We start from the raw sequence: 14,400 nt of genomic DNA on the forward strand, positions 1-14,400 counted from the left end.
ATGTTTACATGTGCACCAAGGAGTCTATGTAAATGTTCATATCAGCATTATTCATTATATCCTCGAAAGAGAAACAACTCAAATGTCCATCAACAACAGCACACACATATAAGTCATGGCATATTCATATAGTGAAAGACCATACAACAGTGAATATGATCAAACTGCTGCTACATCTAGCAGCGTAGATGACTCCCACAGACACAATGTGCAGGTAGGTAAGCCATGCAGAGGTAAATGTGTAACATATGATTTCACTTCAGAAAAATTCTAGAACAGAACCCCATTCTATATTATTATAGTCAGAAGAGAGTCACCTTTATTTATTTTCCTATGTAATTAGAGTTCTTCATTTCTTCATTACGACTTGCCCCCTTCCTACTTTCCCACCCTCTAGAAGTCTCCAGTGTCTGTTGTTTCTATCTTTATGTTCATGTGTTCTCAATGATTAGCTCTCTCTTATAAGTAAGAATATATAATATTTGGTTTTCTGTTCCTACATAAATTCACTTATGATAATGGCCTCCAGCTGCATCCATGTTGCTGCAAAGGATATTATTTCGTTCTTTCTTTCACTTAGTTGTAATCATTCACATGATAATCACCTGGAATACTATGTAGTATTCCATGGCGTAAATGTACCACATCTTCTTTATCCAGTCGACCGTTGATGGACATCTTGGTTGATTCTATGTCTTTGCTATTGTGAATAGTGTTCTAATAAACACACAACTGCATGTGTCTTTTTGGTACAATAATTTACTTTCCTCTGGGTATGTACTCAGTAATGGGATTGCTGGATCAATTTTAAATTCCATTTTAAAATTCAATTTTACATTCTATTTTGAAATTCTATTTTAATTTTTTGAGAAATTTTAAATTCTTTGAGATTTCAAATTCTATTTCAAATTTTTTGAGAAATCACCAAATTGCTTTCTATACTGGCTGAACTAACTTACATTCCCACCAACAATGTGTAAGTGTTCCCTTTTCTCTGCAACCTCACCAATATCTGTTACTTTTTGCTGTTTAGTAATAGCCATTCTGACTGTTGCAAGAGGGCATCTCATTGTGGTTTTGATTTACATTTATCTAATGGTTAGTGATGTTGAGCATTTTTTCATATATTTGTTGGTTGTATGTATGTCTTCTTTTGAGACATGTCTGTTCATATTCATAGTTTGAAATCGAGCAATATGATGCCTCCAGCTTAGTTCTTTTTGCTTAGGATTGCTTTGGCTATTCAGGCTCTTTTTTGGTTCCATATGAATTTTAGGATAGTTTTTTCTATTTCTGAGAAAAACAGTATTGGTAATTTAATAGGAATAGCATTGAATCTGTGAATTACTTTGGCAGTACAGCCATTTTAATGAGATTGATTGTTCTGATCCATATGTATGAAATGTTTATGTTTTCTCATTTGTTTGTGTTGTCTCTGATTTCTTTCGGCGGTGTTTTATAGTTCTTCTTGCAGAGCTCATTCACCTCCCTCGTTAGTTGTATTCCTAGGTATTTTTTTGTGACGCTACTGTAAATAGAATTGTGTTCTTGATTTGGCTCTCAAATTGAATGTTATTGATGTTTAGAAATGATACTAACTTTTTTAAAAGTGATTTTGTATGGTGAAATTCTATTGAAGTTGTTCATCAGCTCTAGGAACATCTTAGCAGAGTCTTTAGTATTTTCCAGGTATAGAATCATGTCATCAGCAAAGAGATAATTTGACTTCTTTTCTTCTTTGAGTGCCTTGTATTTCTTTTTCTTGGCTAATGGCTCTGGCTAAAACTTCCAGTACTCTGTTGAATAAGAGTTGTGAGAATGGGCATCCTAGTCTTGTTCCAGTACTTATGTAGAATGCTTCCAGCTTTTGCCCATTCAGTATGATGTTGCATGTGGGTTTGTCAACACAAAGCACTGTACAGTAAACAGAGATCATGTCCACATCCACCTGCTTGTGCAACAGCTGACTTTTACCTGCAAAGGCCATCTACTGGCCTGTAGGTTGAAATGTACAGCCTAATACAAAGCCTGTCAACAGAAATGCGTAGGACTACAGAAGACAACCCAGAAGACTCTACGTAACACAGTCCTCCCTAGATGAGAAGAAACCAGTGTAAGGATTCTTCCATCATAAAGAATCCGAATGTTGTGACCACCAAAATATCACTCTAGATCTCCAGTAGTGATCCTAACCAATATAGAAACATGGAAATGACAGATAAAGAATTCAAAGCATGGATTGCAAGGGAGTTCAACAAGATTCAAGATAAGGTTTAAAATCAGCACAAATAAACTTCTAAAGCAATCCAGGGAGTGAGGAGATATAAATCTCTTAAAAAATCAGTCAAAGCTGGCCAGGCGCGGTGGCTCAAGCCTGTAATCCCAGCACTTTGGGAGGCTGAGATGGGTGGATCACGAGGTCAGGAGATCGAGACCATCCTGGCTAACCCAGTGAAACCCCGTCTGTACTAAAAAATACAAAAAACTAGCAGGGCGAGGTGGCGGACGCCTGTAGTCCCAGCTACTCGGGAGACTGAGGCAGGAGAATGACGTGAACCCAGGAGGTGGAGCTTGCAGTGAGCTGAGATCTGGCCACTGCACTCCAGCCTGGGCAACAGAGCGAGACACCATCTCAAAAAAAAAAAAAAAAAAAAATCAGTCAAAGCTACTGAAGCTGGAAAGCTCACTTAAGGAGTTTTGAAATGCAATTGAAAACTTTATTAATAGAACAGACCAAGCAAAAGAAAGAATTTCAGAGCTTTAAAAATGATCTTTTGAACTAACCCAGACAAAAATAAACTGAATTTTTAAAATGAACAAAGTCTTTGATAAATATTGGATTATGTAGAGTGACCAACCTATGAATTATTGACATTCCTAAGAGAGAAGAAGAAAAAGTAAATGGCCTGGAAAACATATTTGAGGGACTAATTCAAGAAAATTTTTATTACCTTGCTAGATGAGTAGATATCCAGGTACAAGAAATCCAGATAAGACATGCTGGATACTATGCAAAACAAATATCACCAAGGCATATAGTTACCAGATTGTCTAAAGTCAACACTAAAGGAAAAATCATAAAGGCAGCTAGAGAAGGAGGGCAGATCACATACAAAGGAAACACCATCAGACTAGCAGTGGATTTCTCTACAGCAATCCTACAAGCCAGAAGAGACTGGGGGCCTATTTTTAGCATTTTGAAAGAAAAGAAACTCCAACTGTGAATTTCATATCCTGTCACAGTACATGGCATAAAAGAAAGAGAAATAAAATCTTTTTCAGACAAGCAATTGCTAAGGGAATTCACCACCACTAGACCAACCTTACAAGATATCCTTAAGAGCGTTCTAAACATGGAAATGGAAGAACAATACTTGCTACTACAAAACACAGCTGAGTGCATAGCTGACAGACCTTTTAAGCAACTACACAATAGAAACTGCAAAACAGCTAGCTAACAACTTTAAAATGGGAGCAAAACCTCACATATCAATATTAAGTAAATGGTCTTAATGCTCCACTTAAAAGGCACGGAATGGCATGTTGGATTTAAAAACAAGATTCATCCATCCGCTGTCTTCAGTGGATTCATCTAACACATACCAACACCCATATGCTCAAAGTAAAGGGTTGGAGAAATATCTATCACACAAATGGAAAGCACAAAAGAGCAGGGATAACTATTCTTACATTAGATAAAACAAACATTTAAGTCAACAACAGTAAAAAAAAAAAAAAAAAAAACAGAAGGACACCACATGATGATAGAAAAATGTTCAATTCAACAAGATGACTTAACTATCGTAAATATATATAGACCCAACATTGGAGCACCCAGATTCATAAAACAAGCACTTCTATACCTATGAAAAGACTTAGATACCCACACAATAATAGTGGGAGACTTCAGAACCCCACTGACAGTGTTAGACAGAATCATAGACACAGAAAACTTACCAGGAAAGTCTGTACTTAAATTTGACACTTGGCCAATTAGACCCAATAAACATCTACAGAACACTTCAGCCATCAGCCACAGGATATACATTCTTCTCATTTGTACACAAAACATACTCCAAGATCAACCATATTCTTGGCCATAAAATAAGTCTCAGTAAAGTAAAAATAAATAATCAAAATCATACTAACCAAACTTTTGATCCACAGTGAAATAAAAATACAAACAACAACAACAAAAAACCAAGAAGATCTCTCTAAACCACACAGTTACATGGAAATGACTCCTGAATGACTTTTGGGTAAACAGTGAAATTAAGGCAGAATTAGAAAATGATTTGAAATAAATGAAGACATTTATCACATACCAAAATATCTAGGATGCATCAAAAGCAATATTAAGAAGAATGTTTATAGTGCTAAACAGCTATATCAAGAAATTGGAAAGATCTCAAATTAACAAACTAACATTGCACCTAACACTAGAAACACAACAAACTAGCTCCAAAACAGTAGAAAAAAATAACTAAAATCAAAGCGTAACTGAATGAAACTGAGACCTGAAAATCCATACAAAAGTTTAACAACACAAAAAATCAGTTTTTTGAAAGGATAAACAAGATTGATAGACCATTAGCTAAATTAAGAAAAAAAAAATGGAAAAATATCCAAATAAGCAAAATTAGAAATGACTAAGGTGGCATTTCAATGGATCCCACAGAAATATCAATAATCTTCAGAGACTATTATGAAAACCTCTATGCACACAAACTAGGAAACTAGAGGAAATGGATGCATTACTGGAAATGCACAATCTTTCAAGACTGAATCAGAAAGAATTCAAAATTCTGAACATACCAATATCAGTTCCAAAATTGAGTCAGTCATAAAAGAAATCTAACAACCAAAAAGAGCCTTGAACCAGATGGATCCACAGCCAAATTCTGTCAGACATACAAAGAAGAGCTGGTGTGAATCCTACTGAAGCCATTCAAAGAAATTAAGGAGAAGAGACTGCTCCTTAAATTATTCTATGAAGCCAGCATCAAAAACCTGGCAAAGACACAACAAAAAAAGAAAACTACAATTCGACATCTCCAATGAGCATAGACACAAAAATTCTCAAGAAAACACTTGCAAAGCAAATACAGCAGCACCTAGAAAAGTTAGCTCACTACAACCAAGTGGGCTTTATTCCTGGGATGCAAAGTTGATTGAACATACACAGATTAATAAATGTGATTCATCACATAAACAATCAAAAACAATAACTATTTGATCATCTCAATAGATGCAGAAAAAGCTTTTAATAAAATCCAACATTTCTTCACGATAAAAACCCTCAACAAACTGGGCATCAAAGGAACATACTTCATAATAATAAGAAAGCCAGTTTTAGAGAGAAGGGATTGGGTGAGATATAAGGGGACTTCTATGGTGATGATGCCTTTTAATTTATTTTTCTGTATCGTGATTACACAAATGTGATAAATATCCCATAAATCTTCAAGCTGAATCCTTAGGAATTGTGTACTCTTTTTTAAATTTTACTTTTATTTTACATTCCAGAGGCACATGTGAATGTTTGTTAAATGGATTTATTGCATGCTGGTAGGGATTGGACATCTACTGTATTTATTACCCAAACAGTGAACATTGTATTCAATAGGTATTTTTTCAACCCTTACCATCTTCCCATCTTCCCCCATTTGGAGTCCCCAGTGTCCATTATTTTCATTTTTATGCCCATGTGTGTACCCATTGTATAGCTCCCACCTATAAGTGAGAATGTGCAATATTTGAATTTATGTTTCTAAGTTAGTTCACTTAGGATAATGGTCTCCAGCTCCATCTATGTTGCTGCAGAGGATGTGATTTCATTCTTTTTTATGTCTGCATAGCATTCCATGGAGTATATATATTACATTTTCTTTATCCACTTAACTGCTGATGGATAATTAGTTTGGTTCCATGATTGCTATTGTGAATAGTGCTACAATAAACGTATGAGTGAAAGTATCTTTTTATATAGTGATTTCTTTTCCTTCGGGTAGATACCCAGTAATAATATTACTGGGTTGAATGGTAGTTCTATTTTTAGTTCTTTGAGAAATGTCCAAACTGTTTTCCATAGGTGTTGTACTAATTTACATTCCCACCAACAGTGTATAAGCATTCCCTTTTCTCTGCATTCATGCCAACATCTGTTCTGTTTTGACTTTTTCATAATAGACATGCTGACTTGTGTGAGATGGTAACCCATTGTGGTGTTTAAATTTGCATTTGTCTGATGGTTAGTGATGTTGAGCATTGTGTACTCTTTATATACGATATACTTTCATAAAAGTTTACTTAAAAATGTGCCTGGAACAGTGACTCTTCGGGTGAGGTGGTGGAAGCAAACGCAATCCTTTTTGAATGTGTACACAGAATCGTTGCAGCACAGGATTTCCACAAAACAAGTCTAATCAAATATGACTTTAACGCCATTTAGGAATGGTGGTGGAAAAAAGGCATGTTCTGACTAGTATGATGTGAGCCAACAGATTTACAATGAAAGAACTTCACAGGTTCTTAGTTCAGAGAGAAACATATAAGACTCATAAAAAAAGCAAGTTGAACAAGGAAATGTATAAACATGTGAGTAAAACTCAAGAAGCACTGATTGCAAAAAGTAATGTTACCACGGTCAAATTATGACTAATTTGAGGAGGAAAAACATCAAGGTATTGACAGGGCGCAGTGGCTCATGCTTGTAATTCCAGCACTTTGGGAGGCTCAGGTGGGTAGTCAGGAGTTCGAGACCAGCCTGGCCAACATGGTGAAACCCCGTCTTTGCTAAAAATACAAAAAATTGGCTGGGCGTAATGGCAGGTGCCTGTAATTCCAGCTACTTGGGAGGCTGAGGCAGGAGAATCACTTGACCCCGGGAGGCGGAGGTTGCAGTGAGCCGAGATTATGCCATCACACTCCAGGCTGGGGGACAAGAATGAGACTTTGTCTCAAAAAAAAAAAAAATATATATATATATATATATAACTAAAATTATATATATATAACTAAAATTCTAAAAATCTGAGACAGTATGAAGTTTACCCAAAGGAAAACAATAGAATTGTTTAAATCCATTTTCTTTAAGAACAACTTTATTGAGGTGTAATGGCTAAACAAATAACCTGCACCTATTTAGAGCTTATAATTTGGTAAGTCTGATGGACAGATACACTTATGAAACCATAACCACAATTATGATCAACTCCAAAAAAGAAGAGAGTAGAAAAGAGAAGTGGAGAAAAAGTAGTATAAATAAAAATTGCAAAATGATAAAAATAAATTCAAATTATTTGCCATTAGAATAATTATGAATAAATTAACTTTAGTATAAATATGATAAAGCCAGCTATATGCTGTGTTCAACAATCACACAGAACATAAGAAAACAGAGATACTGAAAGCAGGAGGATGAAAAAATGATGCAAGACGTGATGCTACTAGAAAATCATCCAAAATATGTATTTTAAGGCAAAAAGCATTATTTAAAGAATACATGGATATATCATAAATCAAAAATAGAAAAATTCATTAGAGGTTTATGCTAATTAAAAACATGTACATCCCAAATAAAGTAGATACAAACTATGTAAAACTAAAGTTGATAAAATTTGAGAACAAATCAACTCTTCCAAAAATCATTGGGGGAGATTCTAGGATATCTTTTTTTCAGTAATTGGTAATCAATCATCAGACAAAAAAAATTACTAAGGGTATCTGTAACTTGAGCAACACAATTAAGCTTGATATACCAGCAAAATGAATTCAACAGAGTCTAATGAAAGAATCTACATTCTTCTGAAACACACGTTAATCGGTTGCCCAAATTGATAACATGGTAAGCCACAGGATACATTTCAACATATTTCAATAAATCAAATGTATGTACACTGTGTTATTTCAACACAGTGTAATTAAGTCAGAAATCAACAATGCAAAGATAATAATAGGTATCTAAATAATCAAAGAACAGCTCATCCTAGGAATTAGTATTTTCTTATCACTAGACCCAAATCTATTTTATTTTGTCACGTTTCTTAAAGACTTCTAAAGGTTTGCTTTTAAGCTTTGTGGGGACGTTTCAGGAGTGGCCTTACCCAGTGCAAGGAAAGCAGATATTTAGATATCCCTGTGACAATTTCTAGAGCTATTAATATTTCCCCTGCTGTTGCCTCAACTCGTACATTGTCACATAAACCCAGCTGCTTCAGCCACTCCAAAGAGAAGCTGACCTTTCTCTCCTCAGCTCAAGGGGCCGCAGCTCACTCTGCTTGGGCTCCCTGTCCCTGCATTCCTGCTGGAAAATATCTCAAGGCAGGAAGCTGGGCTGTCATTGGCTCAACTAGTTTCTTTGTCTTTGCTTAGAGAACACAATCTTGCATTGCCTGTGGTACATTGTCAAAAAATAGTTGCTCTAAATATTTATACTTACTATGTTTGTATTATCTATTCTTACTCATAATATTATATATTCTGTCTTGTTTTCTAGTAGTTTGTGGTGACGAGGCTAGTATGTACACAGCCACGTTTCTGCTTAAGACTTTTCCCTCTTCCTTGGTGCTGCTTCTAATCTAGGGGAATCTTTCCTCTTACTCTGTTCTTGCCCTCATATGACTTCTCCCTTTTTCCTTCCATCATGGGCTAGTTAACATAATCTCTCCAATGGGCCTAGGCTTTTACAGGAGAGAGAAGGAGCCGAATATTATTTCAAACTGTTCCTAATATGTCAAAATTGCTGAGGGAAGATCTTTCCAATGGCTTTGTGCATGTGTTGTGTGGATGTGTGTTACAGAGGGCCATACATAGGGCGTTTAAAGGCCATATGAAGAGGCATATAGAAATTTTAATAAAATATTCTAACTAGTCTCTTTTTAATTGCTGCACTGGTAATTTGATATAACTCTTTATTTAATCATTTTTGTTACAGAATATTGTTGAATGTGAAGTTCCTGGAATGGCTAATTTTATGGGTGAACTTGACGGGACCAAGGCACCGGCTGCCCAGATATTTGGTCAAACATATTTCTGGGTGTGTCATCTGTGAGAGTGTTCATGGATGAGATTAACTTTTGAATCTTCCTCTCTCTATGTCTCTCTCGCTCTGTGTGTGTGTGTGTGTGTGTGTGTGTGTGTGTGTGTATATATATATCCTATTGGTTGGGAGAGCTCAGATTAATATAGTGCTTTATTAAGCAATTTCAACTCCATAGAGTCTTTTTGGCCAACTTACTTTACTTTTGTGTATCTTAATAATTTGCACAATATTTTTGGGACTGTTCTGATTCACTCACTTCAAGTGGAGGTAGTGTTGTGAATTTGGGGGAAAATAGAAGAGGATTATAAAAGAACAGTCAGGCTTACAGACTGTCATATAGATGGGACCAAGAGCTATCAAAAGTAGGAGTAAGAGCACATATTACATTTCTCACCAGTATATCTAACGCTTGGGTGGAAAATACAATTCACCCATATGCAAAGTCATAGACAAGGAGGCATGTGATTGGAATACAAATTTTACTGTGAATATTCAGTTTAAAGAACTAGTTCCCAAACCATAGTTTTAAGAATTTTTGATGGATCTCATTTTCCTTACACATGAAGTTTTAAGATATTTTATATAAATGCATGAGATAACATTTTGTGATCTTCATTTTAAAGTATGTTAACTTTCTGAGATCACTTTAATTTCCTGAAATGATACCCCAGTCTCCCTCTATTGAAATCATCTGAGGCCAATCCAACTTAGATGTCCTCTTTGTAGCCAGCTTGACTTTTAACTTATATTTTTTAATATAGTAATTACTTTCCTGCTTTCCTGAGGAATCAGTTTTCCCTGTATGCATTTTCTATGTATTATTCTGTGTACGTAGGGAGAACGTGAGAGTGGAGGGCAGTATGGACAAAAGGAGGGAAACTATGAAAGACAATACTCTTTGATATATAAGGATTGAAGGAAGAACATACTGGATTGCTGTTATAGTTTGAATTGCATCCCCCAAATTCACATGTTGAAGTCCTAATCCCCAGCACTCAGAATGTCACCTTATTTGAAAATAGCATCATTGCAGATGTAATTAAGATGAAGTCATACTGGAGTAAGGTGCATCCCTAATCTGGTATGAGTGGTGCCCTTATAAAGGGGGGAAATTTGGATACAGACATGCACACAGGGAGAAGGCCAGGTGAACACAAAGGCAGAAATGTGGGTGATACATCTACTAGCAACACCAAAAGCAACACCAAAAATTGCCAGAAAACCATTAGAATGTAGAAGAGAGGCATAAAACAACCCTTTTGACACCTCGATCTCGAACTTTCAGTCTCCGGAATTGTGAGACAATAGATTTCTGTTGTTTAAATCACCCCAGTGTGTGGTACTTTGTTGTAGGAGCCTTAGAAGATGAATACTACTAGAAGTCAGGAAACCCTGAGTTTTGACCTGGCATTTATTTCAACTCTGTAATTTGGAAAATCTTGATCAACATCTCTGTCTTTTAGTTTCTTCAGTCAAAAAAATAAATAAAGTAAAGGAATGTGCTAAATTAGCATTTCTAATAATCTTAAAATACATTGAAAACCTCCAAATACTTATTTATGTGGCTTATAGACATCTATACTTGCTGTAATAAAAACTGAAGTGAGAATTAAAAATATATTTATGTTATTTTAAAATAAGAATATGAAACTCAATACACGCTAAAATGAACAAAATATTTACAGTGTATGTATATCTATGAAGACTGTATTTTGCTACAGAAGCAAATTACAACAAAACTTAGATGAGGGTCATTGTTTTACATTTCTACAAATCTCTTCAATATCTGGTTTATTGTGATGTAGCTGGGTTTTATATCTGTTTCTGCATTCAATTATTATCAATATGTTGTTTTTATTTAAGTACATAAAGAAAATTCAGGCTCACAGAGATTTATAGCTGGAGGAATACTTTAATTGCTTTTCTGAAAAGATATGAATATTCTTTGATTTTTACACAAAAACTAAGTGGTTTTTTTCCCCAATAAGTAAGGTGAACTATGGGGTCTGCAACTTTATCAATGAACATTGTAATCTTTGTTACAGTAAAGTCTCCTGACCTTCTTGTGTGTTGAATGACTTTTTTACCCATGCATGATTCTGTGTCATAATGTGCTGGTCATTTGGAAAATATTGGATCACTGAGTTATACAGTTGTTCCCAATGTTGACACATTTCACTATCGAATATGGAAAATTTACACTTGCAAATAAAATTATAAGCTAACAGTTGCAAATATGTTTTCCTACATTCTAGTTTTTGCTTGAAAGCTCAAATTTTGTAATATAAAATAATAACATCAATTGTTTTCCTGACAGCAACAAGTTCACCCTATTTTTGAGAAAATGATTGCTAACTTCCCAAGTCTGTATGACTACACTTTGTCCTCTCAAATTCATTTTCAACGATAAAACTGCTGTTTCATGAGAAAAAAGAAAGCTAATTCAGTTTCCATTTTAAACAATGGCATGAGTCATTTACTTCCAGACAGCCATTGTCCGTGGATATGCTCCAGAAGTGCTTTGTATATATCTCCCATTTCTTCAAACAGAATATTAAAAATAACTGTGTTTCAGTATAGACACTTAATACAATTAATGATTTTTACTGCTTCATCAAGAACATTCTTGCGTGGAACTGAAATTTCTTCTTTGTGGGTGGCAGACGGCAAAAAAAAAAAAAAAAAAAAAAAAAAAGCTATTAGTACAGTTTGGCATTCTGAAGTTACGCTAAGTGCCAGTAGATTTAACCACAGTTCATTTTGCATAATTAATACAAATGTTAACCCAGTGAACAAGGCAAAAAATGTCCCAATATTATTGCAAAAATAGTATTTAATCTCATGAACTTCCTAAAAAAAACTTGGGTTTCCTTTAGAGGTCTGTAGACCACATTCTGAGAACTGCTGGGCTACATGCTTTGAGGGTCCTTGTGTTTTCTTATAAGCTAGTTTGTAATACACAAAACACATTGGTCTCATTTCTAATTTATTTACTCAATATCCAGTAATGGAAATACTTTGTGGACAAGAAGAAAAGTGGGTCACCGTTTAACTACCTGGAGTACTGTGTAGTCCTAGAAGAATTAGGAAGACTGACACAAAAGTCAGTGATGGCAACTTATGTGAGTTACACGATTGGATTGGTACTTCCAGCTGTTATATAGACAGTCAGATTCCTTCAGGCAGGAAGGCATCTGAATTGTCCTAGCTAGAGAAAAATCATGAAAAAGATAGAACTAATTTCTTGCAAATTTTCTCAGTGTAGATATCTTCTGTTATTTATGAGCCTGAGCCAACATATAATTTGAATTATATTCTCAAAACAAACAGCAAATTTCTTTGGGAGGAAATTCCTGCTGAATGTTACAAACCTTTAAAAATTTTTTTATATACTTTTCTTACCCGAATGATCAGTTTCATTCACAATTTTTCAACATTAACATTTAACTCAAAGGAGCAAGTTACAATTATACTGTGAAAACATTTAATGAACACTTTAATAAAAACATTCACATTCCAAAGTAGAAGAAAATGATTTTCAGTCTGACTCATACATTGAGATTTACTAGGCCTGTGCCCTAAAGGACATAATTGTAAAATTCAATTACCTTGTATCTATCTACATCCATTGCAACTAGAATCAAAAGACATTTATTGTTGGTAATAAAATAATTTAGTGATGCACATGGAGATTTTTAATGGATCTTTGCTTGGAGAAATAAATTACTATCAAATTCAATAAAATTCCATTTGATTTTTGTAGGTAGTATGAATGCTGAGTAGCTTTTGTTCTAAAGTCAAAACTCAAATAATAAAGGAGAAAAACAGAATTGATCCTAAAGAAAACTCCTTTCATATTATTTTGTTTTAATTTTATTGGCCATTCTGTTATAAGCATTTTGAAGGAGGACTGTGCATTATTGATGCAACTATTTCTAATGAATGTTTTAAATAATTGGCAAATAAATGTGCCTGTAGAGAAGAATTTACTGAAGGAGGCACTGTCAAGGAAAAACCTGTTTATCTCCCTCACTAGATTCTCTTCAAAATGAAGTTGCTTAATGATAAGAAACAGAGGTTTCAACTACTAGGAGTATACTATTTTAGAAAGGAGTAAAGGAAGAAAAGAGAAAGAGAAGAAAAGGAAAGAAGAAGGACTTTAAGAGTAACTTTCGTATTTATTCATATCTGTCACAATGTCTAGCATGATGCTTTGGGCATGGTGGATGTTGGAATGTTTCTTCATCTCTCAGTGATCTGAAGAAAGTGACATCACATTATATACATTATAAACATTATGATCTAGCCCCACTGGATATATTTGTAGTTTAAGTTTTAAATGTTATTATTATTCATAATTGTAATAAAACTGCACCACTGACATAAAGATTAGAATCAGAGAACTGGTTTGGTTATTATTATTATTAGAGATAAAAGGTGACTTTCAGAAAGAAAATAGGCAGTGCAGAGGTAGTGAGGGCCAAAGAAACATCAGGGTTCCTCATGCTTTGAGAAAATACAATGTTCTGCAGGGATCCTGACATTTAAATAAGCAATTTCAAGCAACTTTAATGTGCTTGGCTTGCAGATTGCCGGAGGCCGGAAAGTAAGACAAATAACAGCTCACCTGCCTGGGTTATTGGAGCAACAAGAAACTTTCAGAGCAATACTCCATTTGCCAGGTAAGAAAATGGCATTAACAGCTGGAAAGTTTAATATGTTGGTGAAGGACCAGGGAAAAGAAAACTGCCAGCTCCCTATATCAACCACAGAGTTAAAGTTTGTGCTTTTCTTTTCTTTCAAAGTTTCCTTGATAATTAGACTTGTCAATACAACAGATTTCTGTGTCCATAATGCATAAGGTTAAGTAAGGTATGTCGGTATGTTGAGTAAGATCACCACTTGAATGACCAGAGTGATTGTTGCAAGGTACAACATATAATGAACAGAGTGGTAAATTAAGAAATTCTTAATTTGTACATTCTGGCCCAGGAAAAAGAAATGCTGAGATTATCTTAGATTGTGTTTAGATAACTGTTTTGTATTTCAAAATACTTGCGGAATCATCTCATTTTAGCTTTATAATCTAGACTTTTTTTATACATATTTTTTCTATTTCAGAATACTGACAAATATTGCTTTAACAAACTTTAGCCTGACTCCTGCAGCTTCTCTTATATCAATGTGTGCACTTCCTTGTAAAATCCAATTTCAGCAAGAACTCTGCTAAATCATTTTAACCAGAACCTCCCACCCTTGATACTGGATCACCTCGATATCTTATCAGGTTCCTCATCTTCCACTATCCCCCAGGGGATGTCTGGTCACCTTGGCCTGTCTTCAGCAAGAACCCCATT

Source organism: Papio anubis, chromosome 19, assembly GCF_008728515.1.
Source record: "Papio anubis isolate 15944 chromosome 19, Panubis1.0, whole genome shotgun sequence".
In the NCBI taxonomy this organism is placed as follows: Eukaryota; Metazoa; Chordata; class Mammalia; order Primates; family Cercopithecidae; genus Papio; species Papio anubis.